This window comes from Anas acuta, chromosome Z (assembly GCF_963932015.1).
Source record: "Anas acuta chromosome Z, bAnaAcu1.1, whole genome shotgun sequence".
Classification (NCBI taxonomy): Eukaryota; Metazoa; Chordata; class Aves; order Anseriformes; family Anatidae; genus Anas; species Anas acuta.
In genome coordinates, this window is record NC_089017.1 from 63,531,781 (window position 1) to 63,546,333 (window position 14,553).

Here is a 14,553-nt window from a genome sequence, read left to right on the forward strand (position 1 = left end):
ACCCAGCGCTGGGTGCTGTAGGGAAGGGGTTTCTGCAGAGGTCTCAGGCAGCCCTTGCGAGGGTGGGTTGGGTGTTGGTCGCCTTTTGCCTTCCCCAGGCAGGCTCCCCGGAGGGTTAACAAAGGATGGGATCATCCTGCGTAGCCCTGTTGTTCCCTTTGTTCTGCCACCGGCTGTGCCCTCTTTGGAGAGCCCTGATCCCTTGCGGTTTGATCGGAGATAGGGAGTGACTCATGGAGACACGCAGGGTGTTCATGTTTTCGTGTCTGCCTTTCAGGAAACTAAAGCAAGGCTTCAGGAGGCGAGATAGAGGTGTGAGCTGATCGCCCCGGAGAGACAAGGCGAGAAGGAGGTGCTTCCTTCGGTGCCGAGGCTGTTTGCTGGCTTAGCATCATTGCAGACGAGCTGTTACTCCACCAGCGAGGGGTGTTTCACCTTCGTTCAACCCATCAGGCCACCGCAGCAATTCAAGCCCCATCATCTGCCTCTGCCCGGGGAAACTGGAGGCGCAGGTACCCACGGGCATTTGGTCACAGAGCCAGACAGCCCCGCCGCCTGCGCCAGGGCTCTGCCTCGGGCTCCTCCTGCCCTCCCCTCCCGGCAGGCAGAGCAGCCCCGTGTGCCTGTCCCTGTTGGTTTGCCCCCCTGCGAGCAGATTTATTGGGGGACATCGGACAGCATTGCAAACTTCTCTGCGCCTGTTAAATTTGTTAGTGGCTGGATAATGAGTGGAGGGGGTTGTCTGGCTCCGTGGTGGGTTTCTGGGGGCTTGCCTCCCTGTGAGTCTTGGCATGGGGGCTACTGCTGGATCATGGGGGCTGCACCGGGGCCACTGTCACTTCCCTGTGGGATTTCGGGGCTGCCCGGTGCCTGGGGCTGCAGGGGGGTGTAGGCAGAGACCTGAAGGCCTTGGGAAACGCCTGGAAGGGAAGGTGATGCTCAGCAGTGAGGCAAAGCTGCCTCACTAAGGTGGATTTTGTGCTGTGTGTTGCATTGTGTGCTCCTCTGTTGTTTTTGTGTCACCTGCCCAGCCTGGTGGGCCCTGCTTTCCCCAGCAGGGACTTTGTGAGGGGGGGACGACCCTCATGGGATGTGGCATGGTGACAGAAGTGTGCCTTGTACAAGAAACGGGGTGGAAGGAGACCATCCCAGCACGGCTGCCCCCGGCAGCCCAGGCCCGATGCTCCACTTGAGCACCTCAGGGCACAAGGCAGGGCTGCAGGCAGCCTGCTGTTCCTCTGCCATGCCACGGAGAGGCTGTGGCGAGGAGATTTCTCCTCTTTCTGGCTTCCCGCAGGTGCAGCGTGGCTGCAGAGAGCTGGCTGGGGCAGGCAATTAGGCTGGCGCACCTTCTGCCCCTCCACGGATGAAACAATAAAGACCTCGAGATCATCCGGGAGGCTGCGAGGGCCGGGGGGGTGCTGACACACACTGGGCTACGCAGGCTCGCGAGCGGGAGCCAAACTGGCCTAGTATTTCCAGGGATTTCCCCTGTGCGGTATGACAGGCTTGCCAGCAGTTCTTCGTTTGGAAAATATGCCCTGCAGGGCTGTCTCTGGGTGATGCTGACGCTTGCTGTTCCCAAGGCGCTTTGAATAGGACTTTCTGACCCTCAGCCAGGCACAGCTCTTTCTAAAGGGCCAGGACGTGCCCGCAGCAGGAACACCTTGCAGCTCCCAGCCCTGTTCCCCCTCTCCCTCATGAACAGCTTTATTTCACACCGCACAGCCCAGAGCCGGGCCTCTCGGTCCATCCCTCTCCCCCTGCAGCATCCTTTGTGCCCTGGTTTGGTTTCTCTCAGGGCCAGAGGGTTGCCGTGCTCTTTGTCTCTGTGCCAGGAAGCACGGAAGCTCCCAGGTGCAAGGAGGTGTCCTTCTGCTCAGCGCCATGTCTGCACTGCCTCCCTCCCCTTGGTGGGACAAAGTCACGGAGGGGGGATTATAAGGAAGGAGAAGCAGCAGAAACTCGCGGCGTCTGTGGTATTTTTATGGCAGACTTCGAGGCAAAGTCCAGGGAACCCGATTAGATAACTCCCAGGGAAGCAGGGGAGGCCGAACTCCGTCCTGCTCCTGCCGCAGGAGGCAGCACCAGGGGAGAGGCTCTCCCAGGAAGAGGAGGCGAGCCAAGGCTGCTGGGTCAGGGTTACACCTGTGAAAGTGAATACGAGACCAGCCTCCTGGCTGACAGTTGGAAAAAAGAGCACAGGCAGGAGCCAAGTACAGGGCCTGGTCCTGAGAGCAGAAATTAGGCAGTCCTGGCTCTACACACACCGTGGTTTTTACCCTCCATGCTCCATGTCATGGTGCAGAGGGCTGAAACCCTCCCTGGCAGGCTCGGAGAGCTTTGGATGCCATCGTGGCTTTTAGGTGAGCCAGGGGCAGTGTTGGTAGATGAGCACCTTTTTTTTCTGACCTTGCCCTCGCTGTGGGTTGGCACATGGTTGATGCAGCAGGTGAATTTGGAGCATCTCCAGACATGGGACAGGTGTGGCAGATCTCCCCTGAAGCTGCCTGTCCTGCTCCAGCCACACCCGGGGCTAATGTGGCCATGGAGCATGTTTGCCCATCTGCCCAAAGCACCCTTGAACCGCTGCTTCCCGTGAGTCAAACCTGAAAAAAACACAAACCCTTAGGAAAGTGTAGCTGCCTTTGTGCCTGAGCTGCTGGCACGGCTGCTGCGCTCCTTTCTAAGGAACCTCGTATTGATGTTGTTGGAAACGCTGTCTGGTGACACGGAAGATGTCAGGAAGGACCGATATTCCCTGTCATCCTCTGGTTTCTTCCATTCTATCTGCCCCCTGAAAGGAGCCTGTGCTGGCAACAAAATTGCAGGGTAATAGGCACAGAAAACCCAGACGGCTCTTTAATTGCAGTAGACGGATAGAAGAAGTCAAAGATTGTCTTGCTAACGTCTACTTAAATGTAATTAGTTTGCATTATTTTCCTCTGCCATTTTCTCTAATTTAATTTGAATACCAAAATACATACACAGAGGAACACAAACAAAATCAGAATAGCATTGCTTCAAGTTCCTGTTCTCATAACATCTGGCTCCTCCTATGCATAGAGGCTTTTTTCCTTACAGTCAGGGAGGATCATAGCCTCTCACCTCACCCCTCCCACTCCGGTGGTGGTGGTGGCTCATGTTTCTCTTCGAATTTGCAGAGGTCTTGATGTCAGTAATTGATGCCTGAAGTCTTAATTGAAAAGATTGATTTTGCTAATGATAGCCTGGCATCTGACGTCTTCCACAGAAATCAATAGGAGTTTCAGTGCCTCACAGTTTTAGAAATCATGGCACTTGTTTAAAGGCTTAGCCGGGGTCTGAAGGGCTTGGCTTTATGGCCCCTCGCATCTATTTGAGACTTGTGCCACCTGCCATACATTAAGCCTTGTGCAATAGCTATGGGTCTGGTGCAGCCTGCCAAGCAAACAAATCCCCCAAATGAGCAATCCCAGCCCAACCCCCCACTGAGAGGGGTAAATCCTCAGGTGGAAAGTCAACACTTTCCTCTTCATTGGCATCCAGGTTGTGTTTTGGTGAGCTCTGGGTTTGTGTGGAGAGTAAAAGACCTCAGAAATCTCATGTATCTTTTTAGATAACAGATTCTTCAATCTGATTGACAAACCAGAACAAGATCCAGTAGCTGGAGGCAGAAGTTATTATTCGGAAAAAACGAGAGCTAGTTGTGTTTTCAGCAGCAGAGGTGGCGAATCACAGGGAGAGCTTTACAGGATGATAGATAGCTAGCAACTTGAACAAGGTGATTTTCTAAATAATGCCATCCAGCACAGACAGCAGCGTTCTCTGGAAGTAGGCGACATCCTGCAGAGGTCACACTCAGGCCAGAGTTATTAGCTGGACAGGAATGGCTACAAGGGTATTTTGCTTGCTTGTAGCACCTCCACCTTTTGAGATTTTCAGAACACACCTGGATATAGCCCTGAGCAAGGGGCTTAGAGCTGGGCTAGGGACCCTCAGAAGTCCCTAGCAGCCTAAATTTGTCTGTGGCTCTGTGAGGACAGTAAAATAAATAAATAAAAAAAAAATAAAAAAAATGAAAATGCCATTAGGAAGCAAAGTTCCAAGGAGTTAAATCAGGAAAACCCATACTGGGTCCCTATCTCCCATGCATCTTTCTAAGTGTATTGCTGTGTGTTGAACTTGAGAGAGTGGCTGCAATCCCTAAATTTCTGCCACAGCACATGCATCTGCTTGTGGGTCTGTCCGCTGGATGGAGGCAAAAATATCAAAGGGTGTCTGTCCTTGGGAACATTGTGGTCATCCATTCTTTGAAATATTTCAAAGAATGTTTCAATAAACCTCTTCTTGCTGCTAGTTTGGGGAGTCTCTTAGTGCTGAGCACTTGCTTTTAGTGCCCAGCCCTTTGTGGGCTGTTAGTGGAAGAGGACTTCTTAAGCTTAATCAAGATCAGGTCTTTTTGAAGTGTAAAGAGGGAACTGAAGCAGCAATTTCTTTACCTTCTCTTTCTTCCCATTCTGAGAAGTCAGTGAAACTGAAGTCATTATCTTGTGCACAGTTTTGTCTATTTCTGAGGAGTTTTCATGTATCATACCTGTTCTTCCTTCCCTGAAATTATGACTTGCAACATGAACTCTTTTTTTTTGTAACTTCAAGACAGCTTGTGACTTATGTATTTAAATAGTATAGCAGTGTTTATACTCTTGTTCCTGCCTGTCTTGCAGTCAGGCTCAACTGTGAGGGTTTGGAAGTTGTGGTCTCTGCCTGCCTGTGCTGTGGGGCTCTGCTGTCACTGGCCACCGACAGCACGGGCAGATGATTGCATGGTGTCTTTTGGTATGTATGTCTGGAAATGTGCAAGCACCTTAAACTCCTGAAGAAAAACAAGTCTTCCAAAGGAATTTTGGAATTTCTTTCTAAATTTTGAGCTCTTCCTGAAATCCTGCCCCTTTCTTTACTGCCATATCTGCCTGTGTCATTGCCTGCTCTCCCACCTGTGCCTGGAGTTCCCTGGCATTGCAGGGCACCCTGCGTGTCCCACCTGCAGCCCTCAGGCCTGCTCAGGTACCTCTCTATGGGGCTGTTCCTGCTTGGTGTTGTCTCTCTCTGAGCAGACGTGGGGACTGGACTCTCTTCTGGCTTTGAGCAGCCTGCAGAAGTTTCCTGGAGCCTGAAGACTTTCTGTGGTGCTGAATAGCCTGAGAACACAGACACAGTTCCATGAGTGCATTTAAGTCGCCCAGGGAACACTGCATACCCTGTCAGGTGCAGCGTTGCCCAGTGTGTCCTACCCAGTGTTTTTCTTCTCACTCTTCTTTACACAGACAGTCTTTGTTTCTGCTGCCTAGGGAAGCAAAATGGAATGGAAATGACATTCCAAGCTGCCTGGTCTGCATTATATCAGAAGTTCAAATGCTGCTTTAATTCACAGCCAGACTTCAAGGGCTGTGCAACCTTTCCTTTCCTTTCCTTTTTTTTTTTTTTTTTTTTTTTTTCCTTTTTTTTTTTTTCCTGCTGGCACTTTGAAATGATCAAATGATCAAATACTGTCTGGATACACCTACTGTGCAGCTGTGTCATGAATGCCTCATGCAACGCTAGCTTTCTGCAAGCTCATTGAGGACGGAGTAGTGCAGGAGAAAAGGCAGCACTGGGACAGCTGTTTACCTTGGAAAAGGTATGCCTGAGGAGGGATATGAGATGTGGCCTTTGACATATGGTAGGATGATGGGATGGAGAGTTCAGATAGGGAGCGATTGTTCCTCTGTTTATCACTGCCCAGGAACTACAGGATACAGATAAACACTGGGACTCATTGACACAGGATGTTGAGGATGTGGTTCAAGAAAAGCCATTAGATGAATCTGCAGGCGGAAAATCCATTAGGGCTGGCTAAACAGACAGATAAGCCTTTGGCTCAAAAAATCCCTAAGGCACAGATGCCCAGAGCTGACTCAAAGGCAGAGAAAAGATTGTTGGTATGGATATCAGTTAAGCTGGAGAAATAGTCTGGTTTCGAAAGCAACAGCAGTAGAGAGAGAGAGAGGAAGCCTGTAGGGTGGAGCTCAGCTGGAGTGTGGACATTGTGCTCGGGGTGCTCCTCAGCTGGGAGGGCTGGAGAAAGGTGGTGCAGGAGGACAGAGCTGGAAAATGGTTAGAACTGGTGCCAGGGGAGATGTTCAAAGAGCTGGGCACAGGCAGGAGTGAAGCACGTAGGAAATAAACTGCTATATGGGAAGAGAGGCTGGTCTTCACTGCTGATAGATGGGAGCTGTGGAGAGGGGACTGGTCACAGAGGAGAGCAGTGGCTGGGTGGTGATGCTGAAGGAAGTGATCAGAGGTGGAGTTACACCCAAAAACAACGTCAAAGAGAGCATTACCTGGAGGAGAGGAGGTCAAGAAAACAGTCACATCTGAAGATGGGCACGGCTGAAGGGCAAACAGAGAGGTGTGTGTGGAAAAGCGTGCAGTGACTGAGCTCACCTCGGTCATCTCCGTGTTAACTACAGCCACGTGTACAGTGCAAGAGAAGTAGACCTGTGGCATGAAACAGGTGGTTCCAGGACTTCATACCCATAGGAACTTTGAAAGCTTTAATTTTAACAGTTTACCCCATCAACAGATGGAGTTGTGATCCTGGAACACCCTTAGTTTCATCCAGAGTGCATCTTCTCTGCATGCTGCAAGACTGCTTTGCAATGCAAGCTGGAGCGTGGTAAATGGCAATGATGAGGAGATTTGCTTCAAATGTGTGCTCTTGGTCTGAACCAAACGCTGCTCCTGCACCTGCTCTGATGGATCAAGCTCAGAGTAATGCCCCTGATTTCCCAGGCACTGTGCATTTGCCAAGCCCAGTGGGTGAGTGAATGGGCACAGCATCTCATTTCTCTGGCAGGGAAAACATAGGTAGCCCTCATACTTAGCCAGCATAAATCAAAGCTGGAGTAAGAGCTGAAAAGAGTTAAAATGGACTGGCTACTTCTGCTCCCGATGGTGAATTGATTTTCAGACTTGAGATGTGGCAGAAGAGAGCCTTTGCGTCTGTTACACCCGCCTTTGCCACGCACTCTTGCTGGCTTGCCATGCCTCAGATAAATGGGTCCTACTGTTAGGGAGCTCAAAAGTGGGTGAGGAATTTTCCAGAGAACAGAGAGATGTCAATTTTGATTTAATCAGTCAAAGAGAAAAGCCTCAACTGAATGATATATGTTTATATATATATATACACATAAAAAAAATACCCTATATATAAAATGTATATGATTTATTTTATGGCTATATACATATATAAATATATAAAATATATAAATAATTATATAAAATAAATATATATAAACATATATATTATATTTCAATCTATTCAGACAACAAAGAGAGAAGCCTCAACTGGAATAATAAATCAATTCCACAGGTACTATGTGTGTGTGGGAGAGCTCCCCCCACTTCTTTTTTCTTTGGCACCCTGAATGTTTTTCTATGCAGATGATGCTGTAAGGAAGGGGGAAGAACTCTGCACCTCTGGGCTTCAGAGAAGACCTCTGATGCTGCTGGCTGCCTTTCAAAGAACAAGATCCTGCTGTCATCGTTCCCAGAGGGGCAGGGAATGTTTCCCTTTGCTGCTGGCTTATGACTTGGAAATCTATGGCAGGTTTTATTTTTTTCTATTCCACTAGGTACCTGTGTTTGTTGCTGCCAAAAACTGATTTACCAATAGTAGAATATAGTAGTATACAACTCCTGGAAGAGTTACAGAGCCAAACTGTTCTTGGCAGTGACCGTGTAACAAGAAGAAAAGGATGCTGGCTGCAGCTGGAGGGAAGTAGGTCAGACATTTGAGAAGGCTTATTTCTCAGGATGATGGTGCAGCCTTGGGACCAGGCAGGTGGGACCCTTTGTCCTTGGACGGTTTCACATCTGCCCTAATTTAGGGCTGTGGGCAGGTTTGCTGTGAGGCTGGACTGGGGACTCCCAGAGGGCAGGCCCTGTAGGCTGTCCCCTTGCCTCTCAGCTTGTGCTTTCCTTGTGTGCCAGGCTGCAGTAACTCTCCTGAGCCCTCCTGCCTTCCAGTAAGGGCTGCGTTTTCAGACATTCATCTGAAGTATGTAGCCTCCGAGCCCCCCCAGAACTCAGGAGAAACATCTGCACTTGCATTTCCCCTGCCTCACCATCCCGCTGGCCGCTTCATGCTTCCTCACCCATCCCGGCCCTAGTGGCACCCACAGCTCTTTGGCTAGGCAGAAAAGATTTGGGAAGGTCTGTAACCTCTGGGACTCCTTTAGGCACTAACCAAGGCCTTGGGATTCCCTGAAGGTGGCCAAATCCCCCAAACCAGTGATAGCTTTGCTGCTCAGACAAGGTGGCAGGCTCCTGACACCCGGCTGTGGCTTTTCAATGGGGAACTGAGCTGTGGCTCCTGAAGCTCAGAGGCTGTCCTGGCCTTGGACAGCAGGAAGCTTCTTCCTGTGAAACAGAAGAGCAAGGGCACAGTGTTCGGGTTTCAGGAGAAACTGCTGAGCTTGCAGAAGGTCAGGTGATGAGTTTTTCAAGGCTGCCTTTCTGCCAAGAAATGTGGCAATGTCTCTTAAAGTTCGTGCGTTTCATCACTTCCTCTTTACGCTGAGTTTTTCTTTTTGGTGGGGGTGAGGGGGCTTGGAGTTTTTATTGCTCTTCGAAACGGGGTTGTTGTATTTGCTTTTCTTTCGTAACAGAGCAGGTTCTTGCCAGGGTAGAAAAGCTCTGTGAGGTGGAATTTGCCCTCTCATTGAATTCAGCAGCACATTAGTACTCACAAGGAAGTTGATAAGCAATAATATTTTCTTTGCTGCCCAGGTAACCAGCAAAGTGAAAGAGGGTATTGTCTCTGGAGAATGCAGGCAAGTTGGCTTTATCTTTCTGGTGGAGTACACAGGCTATCTTGGTGGATGGAGCTAAACCAGGGGAAGGAGGGGCTCCCTCTCCCAAGAGGCCGGGCTGGCCCCCTCCTCTGCCTCACTCAGCTCACCTCCTGCCCTTCCTGGGAGCTCCGATAAGCGCAGTGAAAAGGAGCTGAGTTTCAGGGTCACTGTGGTTCTTAGGGAACATGTTCACCGGCCCGATTTGTCTCCTCAGTGCCTCATCTTTCCTGTCAGAGCTTTCAGGGTAGGGGCACCACGTGCAGCAAACGTGGGACATCTGGTGAAGGGGGAGGTCGATCAACGGAGCAAAAGTGTCCTCTTGCTCTTCAGAGGGTGGGCCCTGCTCTTCAGCATGGTTTCTGACTGACATTGGCTTACAAACATCCGTGAAACAACTTCTCCCATGGCCTGGGGGAATTCATGTGCAGTTCCCCGTGCCTGGGTGCGAGGAGCGAGCTGCTGGGGCGTGGAGCTCCAGGCACTGCTGGCAGCAGGGTGGCAGCGACGGGGCCACCGGGTGAATCATATTATTGCTCAGGCTAGAAGAGATGCTTGTCTGTAGTCATTTCTGGGAAGTCCAGGACCTGTCAACAGTCCCTCTGTGGCAATTCCCAGCCCTGTGGCCTCCCGTGCAAGCTGCAGGCCGCATGGCCTGCCCTGTGCCTCTCTGTGTCCTTGAGGTGAACACAGCCCCTCATGGACCTGGGCGAAGACAAATGTCGACTTCTGCACCTGGTTTGCAGCAGCTCCCTGAAGCAGTGGGGGCTGTTCTTCATGATACGGCTTCTCTTTACAATGTGCTGGGGCATCCTACCCAAAACAGCCTGAGCTTTCTTGTGGCAGCCTCCTGCTGGCTGCCTGAGGCTGTGGTTGCCCCGGCAGTTCTCCTTTTTTTTTTTTGGATTTTCTTCTTGCTCCTGGCCTCTGCTGCTAGCTGTGCTGGGATGACCCAGTTAAAAATAACCTGGCTGAGCTATTTCTGTGAGGCACATGTGCTCCCTTGCCCATCTCCCTGCTCTGCCAGCCTGATGGATGAGCACAGCCACGGAGTAATACCAGGTGGTGGGGATGTGGAAGTGCTGTGCCACCTTCGGGGAGCTCTTATCCTCGACCTTGCTGCGCATTTCTGGCTGCCCTGGGGAGTCCATTGGGGTTTCCACCGTGACTGCATATAAATGCAGCTGAAAGCTCACCCAGGAAGGCTGTGCTTGGGATTTTGCTGTCTCTACAGTGCATTATAGAGAATGGGTTTGTTTCACTCTTGGCAGCTCTAGCCCATCCCTGGCCATATGTGCTTAAAATTATTTTGAAGTCTGCAGTACTTGCTGTACCTCCTACCACGAATAAAATTTGCTCAGTGTGTATTTTGCTGAGTCTGAGGCTTTGGTTATGTCCCTGGCCCTTGGCAGGCTGCCTGGGGCCCCTCGCTGGAAAGATGCTCCGAGGTGAGGTGGTACCAGCCCTGACTGTGTGTGCAGGGCTGCAGCGTGCTGCTGCTCTCCTCCTGTTCAGTATGAGCCAAGCCTCTGTGAAATGTTTTCCTTCCCTGGTTCAAATGGATATTTTAGCTGGGGAAAGGGGCAAGGAAAATTGTTGGAACCCCCTTCTGCTTGTGGTCCATGCAGATGATGCCTCCTCCCAGGGACACGTGTGAGAGCTGGTGTCCAGCCCTGGCCAGCAGGCACCAGAAGCACGGGGCAGGAGGGCTGTGCTCAGCTGGAGGAGGGCTCAGGCCTCACTGTTTTGTGAATGAGGAAACAGCTCACTTCCTTCTTGAGTAACTTCTTCACCCTCCACTTCATGGCCTCTGTGTTTGTGCAATGTTTATACTACAGGCAGAAGTGTTTTTTTCAGACCCAGGTTTCCAGGGCACTATACTTAAGTATTTTTTTGCCACACGGCAGAGCTGCTAATATTTTTGCAGGGTTATTTGGAGCTGGATTTTCCAAAGAAAGATCTCCATCTCTGGCGTACAGTTTCCTCTGGGATCTTGCTAGCTGTTGTCCCTTTGTCCCACCACCACCACCTCCACAGACCCTAACCCACCCACACCAGCATTAAGTCCTCCCCTTAGCCTGCAGGCTGGAGGTGACAGAAGCAGGTCGCATGGCTCCTGGTGTGCTCCTGGGGAGAAGGGACCCTTGTGCTCCCACAGAAGACCGATGCTCAAGCTGGTGCTAGGGATGGACATGTACAAAGCACTGCTTTCTGTAGCCTGCTTTCCCTCTGACAATCCAGGGGTTTGCACAGATGGCTGAGGGGTGCTTTGGAGATGTTTTTTTTTGCCTGCGTCCCCAGTGTCAGGGAAGGGTATTTTGATCCTGGGGCTGCTTTACAGTGTCAGGAGAGGCATGATGTGCATGCACTGTGCGGCTGGCAGGGATGGAGAAGGAGCTCGGGCAGGCTGCAGCCAGTGAGCTGCTGCATTTTGAGGCAGTGGGGAGCATGGGTGGTTCTCCAAAAGTGCACCGAACCCTTAATCTGAGCCCTCTAACAGTGGGTGTGGATCCTGTAGGAACAAAAGGCAAAGAAGGGCAAGGCAATTGATAAAATCAGGGCCCCTCAGGATGGCTGATTTAGCGGCTGGTTCCCAGCTGGCTGGTTTAAAAGGCTTCCAGCTAGTGTGGCAGATAGGGTTGTTTTTCCTAGAGTATGCCTCTGAGCAGCTGTAAAAGGGTCCTGCTGCCTGACAGAAAGGCGTGCTGAAAGGTTTTTATTTGCTGCTGTGGATGGATTGGAGTACAGATGCTCTGGAGGATGTCCTGCATTATTCATGTGGTAGATACCTTTGCTAAAAGCTAATGCACAGCCCGGAGGCTGTGGGAAGTGGTACAGTCCTTTGTGTGGTTTTGTTGATTCACTGGAGAGCCTGGACTACTCTTGAATATTTTTTATTTTTTTTTTTCCTGAATACCGAGATTGATAAAGCAAATCGAGGAATGTGAGATCACTTAGCTAATGGCTCTTCTCCTCCTTTCTTGTATACAAACAATTGCCATCCAATATAGCTTTTTTTTTTTTTTTTTTTTTAATGCATTATTCATACAAAACTGCCTGCCAGACTGGTCCTGTTTGTGAGACTTCACCCGTAACTTGGTTTTCTTGTGGCACAGAACTTAAACTGCTTCCCCGAAGGGGCTCAAGTGTCTGAGGTGAGGTCTGCATGCCAAGACACGCTTTGAAAACCGAGCACTGCAGTGACGGAGCCCCACGCGGCGCTCTCTGCCAATGCAGATGCATGTTTCATCTGTGAAGGCTCCTGCTGGTGGGCCTGGATGCTGGGACACCCACCTCCAGCCACAGGACACAGCGTCTGCATTTCTATGCTGGGGTGGAGGGACCTCAGGCAGGCCATGGTCCTCCTTGTTGTAGGAAAAGGCACATCTGTGGCCATGAACCAGGAGGCGAGGGCCTTTCTGTCTGTGCCACGTACTGCTCTCAGAGCAATAAATCCACAGCCCCTCAGCTTGCGGCTGTGTCCGAAGTGACACATACAGCTGGCATTTAAAGCTTTGGGGCTGCTGCGTCACCATGTTGTTGTCTGGTCGACTTTGGAACCAAAGCCATTTCTTCCCGATACTTTCTCCGTGATAGCGCTCTGACTCAGCGGAGGTGGAATTTGGACGGCGAGGTGCGCCGGGGTGTGTGACCTGCCTGCCCAGCTGGGAGGGGGGCCCAGCGTCAGCTCCACGGCTCGCAGAGCCCTGGTGCAGCAGGGCTGAGATGTGCTGGGCCAGGAGCAGGAGGGCCCGTGCCTACCGAGCACCCGATTCAGGAGATGTGGGCAGCACGAGCTCTGGGTTTGTCTCGGAGCAGTGGTTTGACACGAGCCTTGATAAAACACCTGCAAAGGCAGGAGGCTCTTTCATGTGTGTGTCTCTTACAAATTGTAGATAGCGCTGGCATTTTCGGTTTGCCTGCAGGGTTCCCTTTCTGAGGGGTGTACTCATTGTACCTTTTAAAACTGGGAGGCTGGAAGCCTGTGGGCGGGCTTTTAGCAAAAAAAAAAAAAATAAAAAAAAATGCAAGCTCTGAAAGGTAAACCTGAGCGCCTCGAATCAGTCAGGTTAGCAAAAAACATTGCTCGGGTGAGGGTGGGGGACTGGAAGCCAGCCAGTAACGTGCCTGCAGTAAGTCCACGTACAGGGGCAAGCGAGCTGCCTAGCGCAGACCAGCAGGACCATACGGCTTGGCTGCTGTGTGCAGATGGCCAGGCACCGACTGCATGGTCAGCTGCAGGGAAATAACCAGCAGACACGCTGGACCTAAGCAGTGGATGATAAATTACTTTCTAAAGCAATCAAATTGGCAGAAATGCTGAAGTTTTCCATGCTTGAACAGAGTCCCCTCTAGTAGCTATTCCCACCCTTCCATTCCTGTGCAGGAAGAGAGAATTTATGTTTTGAAATTAAAGGGGGGAAAAAAATTTGATTGATGGTGAATAGTGTTATCTGTTGAGATGCAAAATGTGATCTGCGATAGCTCTCTGGGTTTCTAGAGCTTTCCATGCACTGCAGGGCACTATTACTTGTCCTGCTATTACCACTGGGCTTTCCAGGCCTGTCCATGTGGGAATACTGTTTCAGCAGAGGCTAAAGCATGTCCTCAAACTAATACAACCACACTGGTGTTGGTGGTCAGGTTAGGCTCCATCCTGGCATGCAGAAATAATCCAGGCGGGGTCCGAGTACGTCTGCACTTGTTGGTGTGCTGAGCAAAACCCAGCGCAGACAGCGGTGTAATGCAGCCTGTCCTCTGCATCGCTGCAGCCTCAACTTTCCGCAGGAGGAGCAGCTCGGTGCTGTGTGGCCTGAGAGGATGTGTCACGACAGGAGGCTCGCTGGTTTGTAATCAGGACGCCTGGGTGTTGCTCCAGATCCCCAAGTCACAGGCAAGACAGGAGCTCTCCTCCTGCTGCAGATGAGATTTTACATGAACGATCTGCTGTTTTGAAACTGCTGGTGACACAGCCAGGAGGACAGTGAGTAGCAGGACGTGGCATTTATCTTGACTTCAGACAAACGCTCAGTGCTGCCCCACTGGGAGCACGCACTGGATGCACCTGTCTGCAGTAAGGTGCAGGTACACCTGGCGAGGGAACCATCCAGGAAGCTTTATGCGACCACACAATTATCAAAACGAGATAATTGTGAAATTGAGAAATTATTGAGAAAAGTTTTGCAGGGTTCTCCCTGACATCTGAGGCTGTTTGGTATTTTAGCTATCAATTAGGATGAAGGAAAAAATAATAAACAGGAACCAGGAGGAGCAGGAAGCTTGCAGAAGGCAGGGTTCTGGCTTGAAATTGCCTTGATGAGCTGCAGGCATGGCACAGGAAAAACAGGATGCAGTTCAGCAGTGACAGGCCCTGGTCTTTGGGTGACACAGCACAGGCAGACCTGGAGCAGTCCTGCAGAAAAGCATCCAGGGGCTGCAATTCGCCCCACAACCCAGTGGCACGCTGCAGCAATAAACCTATAAATAAGAACAGGAAAGGATCTGATAAATTATAAGGGATGCACCTGTTTGTCCATGCTTGTGAAGCAGAAATATGCCAGTTCCAGGTGCTGAAGAAGACTGAAAAGCTGTGCATCAGCTGTGTAGGAAAGCTTGCTGAATGGAGAAGGGAGCAGCCTTCTTCCTGTGATCTGGCTGAATAGGATAAGAAGGAGGGGAT

At 50.8% G+C, this 14,553-nt stretch overlaps 1 protein-coding gene across 1 annotated transcript in view; it reads left to right on the forward strand.

The window, feature by feature from the left end:
* Positions 1–14,553, forward strand: part of CORO2A (coronin 2A) — a 45,237-nt gene that overhangs the window by 666 nt on the left and 30,018 nt on the right. Inside the window, exon 2 of the mRNA XM_068666378.1 lies at positions 278–512. The gene's annotated coding sequence lies outside the window, so the exon portion shown is untranslated. The remainder of the gene's footprint in view (positions 1–277; positions 513–14,553) is intronic.